The sequence below is a fragment of the Saccostrea cucullata genome, unplaced genomic scaffold (assembly GCF_032062105.1).
Source record: "Saccostrea cucullata isolate Sc308-1 unplaced genomic scaffold, CSIRO_AGI_Scuc_v1 ctg3229, whole genome shotgun sequence".
In the NCBI taxonomy this organism is placed as follows: Eukaryota; Metazoa; Mollusca; class Bivalvia; order Ostreida; family Ostreidae; genus Saccostrea; species Saccostrea cuccullata.
The window spans coordinates 74998-82757 of NW_026925664.1; positions in this window are offsets into that span (position 1 = coordinate 74998).

The following is a 7760-nucleotide window of genomic DNA, read 5'->3' on the forward strand; positions in this document are numbered from 1 at the left end:
CAAAACTTTTTAATGTCATTACATTTTTAGGGCGCAATATAGCTAAAACCATACCTTCTTCTTTGTGCAATAACGTACATGTATTGTGGTGTATTTGCCGCAGCTAAAAACAACTGAATGCGGGTTTATATCAAATTATCTGATCTTGAACATTTAAAATCAAAAGGATAGCAGGTAGTAAACCTTATTCGACACTACATGTAATCAGCACTACTCGGTATGCAGAAGGTACAGAAAATCTGTCAATGCACTTTTCGACAAAGTTTTTCTAGGCTGTAACTCACGAAGATGTTATAGACTGGGTAAAAGAAAAGATTGATATAAAAGACGTGAAAGCAACTCAAGTTATAGAGAAAACAAAAGAAAAACCTTTAGAGTCTGGGGTAAGGGTAAAAAGAATTGAACGGCATCGTTGTTCGAGGCTGCCAAACAAATGTGACTATCGAAGATGTCCCCTGTTTAACTACCAGACTCTTTCATGGCTATGAAAATGATGAATATCATAACCACGTAGTACCTGTAGCAAGCAACATTAAACATGGCACTATTAATAACACAGCCTTTGTAAAAACAGCACATGTCACTTGCAAATATTCAACTGTGCACCTATTTCGCCAAACAGAATACAATTTGGGGATCATGAGGGCAGAATCTTAACGATAACAATCGCACAAAATGAACTTATTGTGAAGGATCTGTTCACCACTAGTACAAATGTCATAATAAACTCACAAACAAAGGAATTTGTTTTAATCATAACAAAAAAGGTCATTTAGCTAAAAATATTTTTAAAATTATGTGTGTGTAGATATTGTAAAGAAGAAGGTCAGAACAAGGTAAGGAAAACTGCGAGGTACTTTCTGGAAAAAAAATGCTACCAAAAATGATGACTTTAAGACATTAAACAAGACTGTTGATATTCTTGTTTCAGCAATTTGTTTGTGAACAATTTTCCCCTTGAAAAAAATTGATCATTCATAGGGCAAATTCCTGCGTATGGAATCAACCAAAATTATAAACCCCTTTTATGCATGTGGGAGGTACATTGTATATTGATATCCATAAGAATAATTTAAGGGAAGTAACTAGTTGACGATAGAAAAGTTAAGAGTACTTTGACACAGATTTGAAGTTATTATTTTCTCCAAAATATTTTAGTAGCATTTCAAACGAAAATAAATTAAAAATCTTATTTCATATAAAAGATATTAAAATTTCAAATTTTTTGGCGGGTTTGATTGACACATCCTTGCACTTAAATTTTATTCTTAATCCTTAGGAAAATTGGCAATCTTGTTGTGTGTAAGCAAAAAATATTAATACTACATGTATAATCCAGAAAATTCAGTGTAGACATGTTTGAAAGCAAAACAAAAACGCAATTTATTTTCAGTCAGTGCAGTTGAGGTAAGCAGACTGTGACAATTGAACGCAACCGGTGAATCATAAACATCAACAATAACAGAACTCGTGCCCTCTTTACAAAAACTATGTACATAACAAGAGTGTGCTCGATTTGCATACTCTTGTTGTGTACACAGTTTTTGTAAACAGGGCACAATAAAAAAAAAACTCTCAACGCAATTCTTAGTTCGGAATGACGATACTTGTTAGGGAATTTGGTTTCTAACATTTCTACTCTGAATAAAATTATTTTTCTAGATAAAAGCTTTAATATTTCTCATAAATGCACAACAAGGTTGCCATTTTTCCTAAGGATTAAGAGTAAGGTAAAATTTGTGAAAGTGCAGGGATGTGTCAATCAAACCCGCCAAAAAATTTTAAATGGAATATTTTATTTTAATTAATGTCAGTGTGAAATGCTATTAAATAAATAAGTCGTTATATTATCGAGAAAATATTGACTTCCATTCTGTGTCCAAGTACCTTTAAAGTGATTATTATAAAGCTTGGTTGTTCGATTAACACTTACATCTTTAACAAGTAAAATATCTTATTAGGAAACAGATGTGCCAGACTGTGGCATTTTTTATTCAAAGTTATTGGAATATGTCCTATCGACATAAACATGGAAATAAACATTGTGAATTCAAATACATCGTCAAAATATCTAAATGTCGAGTTTTCATCTTATCATATATGAAATTTTGGTCAAATTCTGCTTCAAATGAACAAAAGTAAATCTCATTATAAAGGTGCGCCGTTGGTACTCATGTGAAGTTTATCCATTCTGACAAGATATCAAGGTCTACTCTTTCATGTTGTGCCCATCACCTAGCGTAATCTTCCACAGAATCCAGTATATTTATTAAAATATATGAAATACAAGGATTGTTCGACAAGTTCTTTGACTCCTGTCATATATTTTTGTTTAATGTATCATGCTAAATAAATACGGTAGAAATAATTAAACAATAAATCCAAATGATTTGTATATTTTTTTCTTTTTAAATAATCATGATTTATTTCAAACGTAATCAAAATTTAAAACTGCAAAAATCAGATTTTTAAGCAGGTCAAAATTTAGTTATTAACAAACAAGACTCTAAATATATGACAAGTACTGATGTAATATTTTCTGTATAACGGAACAAAAACGGGGGGAATTTCTTAACTTTTAAATTAAAAACTGTTACACTGATTCATATTCCAATTTTTGGTTTAATATTTTGATTCGTTGAAAAGACATCAATTTTGGAAGAAAATTCCTCATTGAAAGCGCCAAAATGATGAAATTGAATAAAATCTGAATGACTTAGCGCCGGATTAATCAATAATATGAGTACCGTTAATATTTACACGTGATTAATCTCTCCTTTTTTTCTCTTAATTTTTTCATTTTAAAATAAGTGTCACTAATTTAACAGGACAGAATTATTTAGACAATTTAATCGCGGAAATAGCTAAAACGAACACTAGGTATTTATGTTATTAACAGTCCTATAATAATAGTTACCAAAATTCTAAGTTGAGTTTATTTTACTTGATTTTTTCCAATAATGTATATATATCTTCCTTGGAATCATGTTAACGTCATATCATTACAGTATATATAACGCCAAAGTTAGATGTTGTACATGAAAAGATAAAAAAGGAAACTATAAAACATATTATTAGAAAATGACAACCGTGTTAAAAACCACAGATTCTAAGTTATCACAGAATAAATTTTCAATGAAACAATCAATTTTCGAACTTCACGGTTTAAGTTCCTTATTTCATAATTTTTAGGGGAAAAAAGAAAACATCTCCATAACACTAATAAATTGAATTGCTTGTAGTGTGCTTATTTCTAATATAATAATTATGCTGTTTATTAAAATTGAACAAAATGTGTTATTTTAATACTATATAGAGTAAAACCAAATCGAATACAATACTCAAAATTTGCCAAATAAATCAGGATTATCAAGTTTTATTTTTCAGTTTTAGCACGCATATTTAGTTACTGATTTATGGAAATGTTACAGAAAATAATTATCAGATTTCTGTGAGACAAGAATTGTTTGATTAAACTTTAATACTGTATGTCTCGTTTGATGGTTTACCACCTGTGAGATCTTAATTACATTTTATGTTACACCAAGCACATTTTCTGTACTCCTTACCAAGATATTAGGTTTAGATCTTGTAAAAGAAAGATGCCTACAACTTTACTAAATTTGAGGAATAAATTCCGTTAATGATGCCTAACAACTTCAGTGTGATAAAATAGATTGTTTTGGACATAATTTGTAGGTAAACAATATGTAAAACCATACTTTAAACTGTCGTTTTCAATGAAAAATTAAGAAAATCAGACATGAATGTGAGAGTTTTTTTCATATTCAAAAAAGAAAATGTATCCATATTATCTACAGTCTTTAAGAAAACAGTAATTTGTATGTTCATGTCCTCTTCTTTAAAATAATATCAAATATAATATAGGTATCGGGATTACTTTGCATATGACTTCAAATTGAATGCGATGAAATACTATATTTTTCACATAATTCTGCTAAAGTCATAAAGTAGGGGAGAAAGAAAGTTGAAAGTGATTATGACGTCATAATGGATAGCACCACAAAATTATACAGAAGTATTGAAACGCAAAATTGTTTGTGAACAGGACACAAAATGTTATTGTTAATGATTACGTTTAATTTTTTAAACCCAGCACACATCATTGTACACTGACTGACAATATTGCAGGGGTGTTTTTTTTTCTTTCTTACATTTCTACTCTAAATTTTCTTGATTAAAGTCAAGTATTTTTATACAATTAGATTATAATTACATGATAAATACATTTTACACTATATCTCAGAGTGGAATACTATAGCAACGTATAAGTCGTGATTTAATGCCGAAACTTTGATAAAAAGGTTAACTTCAAATCTGAGTTCAAGCGCCTTTAATACCACAACATCAGTAAAAACAAATCTATAAAAAAAAGCTACTAAATAGTAATTCGTAGAGAGCAGGATATGAAAAATGAGACCCATTGGGGTATATCCGATATATGGTTTCGATTACTGGTAAAATAGCGGGAAATTAAAAAAAGAGTTTATCAAACATCTCCTATTGTAGCTTTTGAATTTCCTTTTCCCTTCACATATATCTATTTTGTTAAATGGCAATATAAGGCCCTAATTGTTTTCAATTATTTTTTTTTCTATTTTTTTTTTTCTAATATTGGCAGAGCGTGTGATTTATATTATTCCAAACTTTGATGAATATATATGAAAACCTAAAAATATTTTTATAAAAAAACTTACTCCGAGCTCTAGAGCTCTACTCTAGAGCAGTTGCTTCAACCACTGCACCAGGCGGGCGTCTTGGAAGCGACATGTGAGACACTGTGAGGCCTCCTAGGAAATAGCCTGGTCGTGTCCCATACTGGTACGCTGCTTTTTTTCTTCATTTTTTAATATTTATAATTTAGGAGTATTTTTTGAAGAGTTTTTGTTCTGTGAAATTAAAATCGAGTTCTTTAAATAAACAGTCAAATAAAGAACTTTAGAAGCAAGGAGTATGCTGTTTTTGTCACTATGTCTGTTATCTGGAACCTACAAAATATATTTTTGAAGGTCATTACGTTAGAGTCCGTCATGTTTTAAAGTCTGTCACGTTTTAGTCTTACTTAGATTGAAAAAGGAGTAGGTGAAGGGATAAGATGTTAGACGTTACCTGATATTTACCTGATTATATAAATTTACATATATATAAGACAATTAGGAGACAATTTGTAGGGCATTGTAGATGTCTTCGGCGTTGTCTCACACCGATGGGGTTTAAGTAAGCATCAGAATTTGAAAAAGAATTTTATTAACTTAATTTTTCAGTTATTTTCTTTTACTTTCAATTTGAATTCACGATTTACACAGCGTCCTCTGAAAATATCAGACTTCAAAGATTTATCATCCGACTACTACTGAACCTTCACGTGTATAGGACATTTGTTTCTTTGTCTAGAACTGGAATATATGAGAATTGACTTGTGAGTATGATTTTGTTTGCTTGCTTCTTGTTTGACATCTCTCTCAAGAATTTTTTTCACTCATATGGAGACACCACAACTTGCCGGTAGCAAGCTGCATTTTTATCTATACTCGACACGCAGGTCCATTAAGCATTGAGGGATCTTTTTTATAATGGCACCTACTGCGGCACAGGATATCGGTGTCTGCATACTTATGTAGACATGCAACATATTTATGTTAACATGCAAGGTTTGTCAACTTAAGTGGACAAGATATAAAGTTGACGTTTGTCAACAATCCAGAAAGTTGTCAGGACTTGGCTAGATAGTTATCTTGATTTGGCATGATATGCTATGTTAACAAAAAGTTCTCTGCTATGTTAAGGACCAATATGGAAAATGTGACCTTTGCACCGTTTTAATATTATTGCTTCTTTAAAAAAAAAATTAACAAAGCAACAGAATACTTATAGAAAATAATAATGTAATATAGCTATCAATAATGGATAGGTCTGGGCCTTAGTCAGTACCAGTTATATCGCACCTATCAGCTGTTTGTCATGTGACTTGTATAAAAATAGAATTGTTAAGCTGATTGTAGGAAATTGGTATAGTGCAAGGGCATACGCTTGTTTTTCAAAAAAAAAAAAATGATACACATTAAAAGAGGTGTATATCCTATACCCCAAAAGTGCTGGGAGCTAGTCAGTGCTGCTTGCGAAGTACTTAAAATTTTGCCGAAAATGCTTATAATAGCAAAAGATTTTACACTTCGCTTGAATTCTGTTATAAATAAAATTAATGTTATACAGACCAGGATCAGCTCCCAGCACTTTTCAAAATATACACTATATGAGCAATAAATATTCCAAATTTCAGCTCAAACAAAATAGTCTATGCCCTTGCACTTTTGATGTAAATCACGAATACGCTAATCGTTTTAGCGATATTCTCTATATTCCTTATCCCTTTGCAGCTTCAATGCTACTAGATAAATTCATATTCTGTACACATTGTATTAAATGAATTATGTTCTTTTAGTTTTAATGATAAGATATAAAAACTAGCAATTGTATCACATTTATTTAAGCATTTTTGTAATTATTAAACCAGTGAATCTAGTCCTCTGGATCCCTTGTGCTGCGTCATGTCAAGGCTGATGACGTCATGTTTGACAAAAGGCTTTCTTCTATTACTCGAGTGTATTGCTATCAAGTATTGCAATTTTACAAGATTTTATGAATAATCGACAAAAAAAATAAATTCAAGTTGTTATTTACGCATGATCATGTCGTGAATTAATTTTTGTGGCTTGTTAAATTTCAATGACGTCACAATTAAACTTCCAATACGATGTACAAGGAATGTGAACTCAGACCTTCCTTAACATAGCCGAGTTATGTAAATGGCATAAATATGCCACATAAAAATCATATTCTTTTCCAAGATATATTACTTGCATGTCAACATATTTATTTTGCATATAGACATAAATTTCTTGCATGTTAACATAACTTTTTCTTGTATGTAGGGGGAAGAAATATGCCACCATAAAAGTCAGGTATAGAATTGAACAGATAAACGTCTACATTTATTATAACCAAGTAAAATTCACATTTTTGAAATAAAATAACTTTTCAAATATTTCATACCAAATTCAGACGTTTATCTGTTTAGAGTAACTTATCAATTTTACTGTCTATTTGATTGTTGTTATAAATTGGTTGTTTTATACAAGATCTTTAGTTGTAAACTAGACATGGCACCGTCTACGCCAACGTCCAGACCGTGTAGAAAACGCTATATTTTAGAACGTTAAAATAAAGTATTAAACGAAGTACCGACTTCTGAATTTCTACCGTTCATACTATCGACCTTAAAGTTGACGTACTATTGCAGTAAATTACCCCCAGCTTATTTAAACAAAATTTTGGATATAAAAATGTATATGGAAACACCGAATAGTTATTATTTAAGAAAGGCAAAATTTTAAACAGGGATTTCAATTTTTTGGTGCTTAAGTTTGACTTGAAATTAAAAAAAAGTGTTATACTGAAAATAACATGTATATAAATTAAGGGACCTTATCAGAAGAAAATCAAGCAGTGTAGATGACTTTTTACATTTAGATTGGTTGATTGATTATATACTGTTTAACGTCCCTCTTTCATTTAGAGATATCTTTAACAAGTATTACAGATTTCATCATGAAATAAACACATACCAGGAACAATGAACGCATCAGCTGCTGTGTGGTTTTTGTCGGCAATTTGTCTAACTTCTGGATTTAATCTATCACGGCTGATGACCATTTATATTGAAGCCTGTGGAGAAAAGG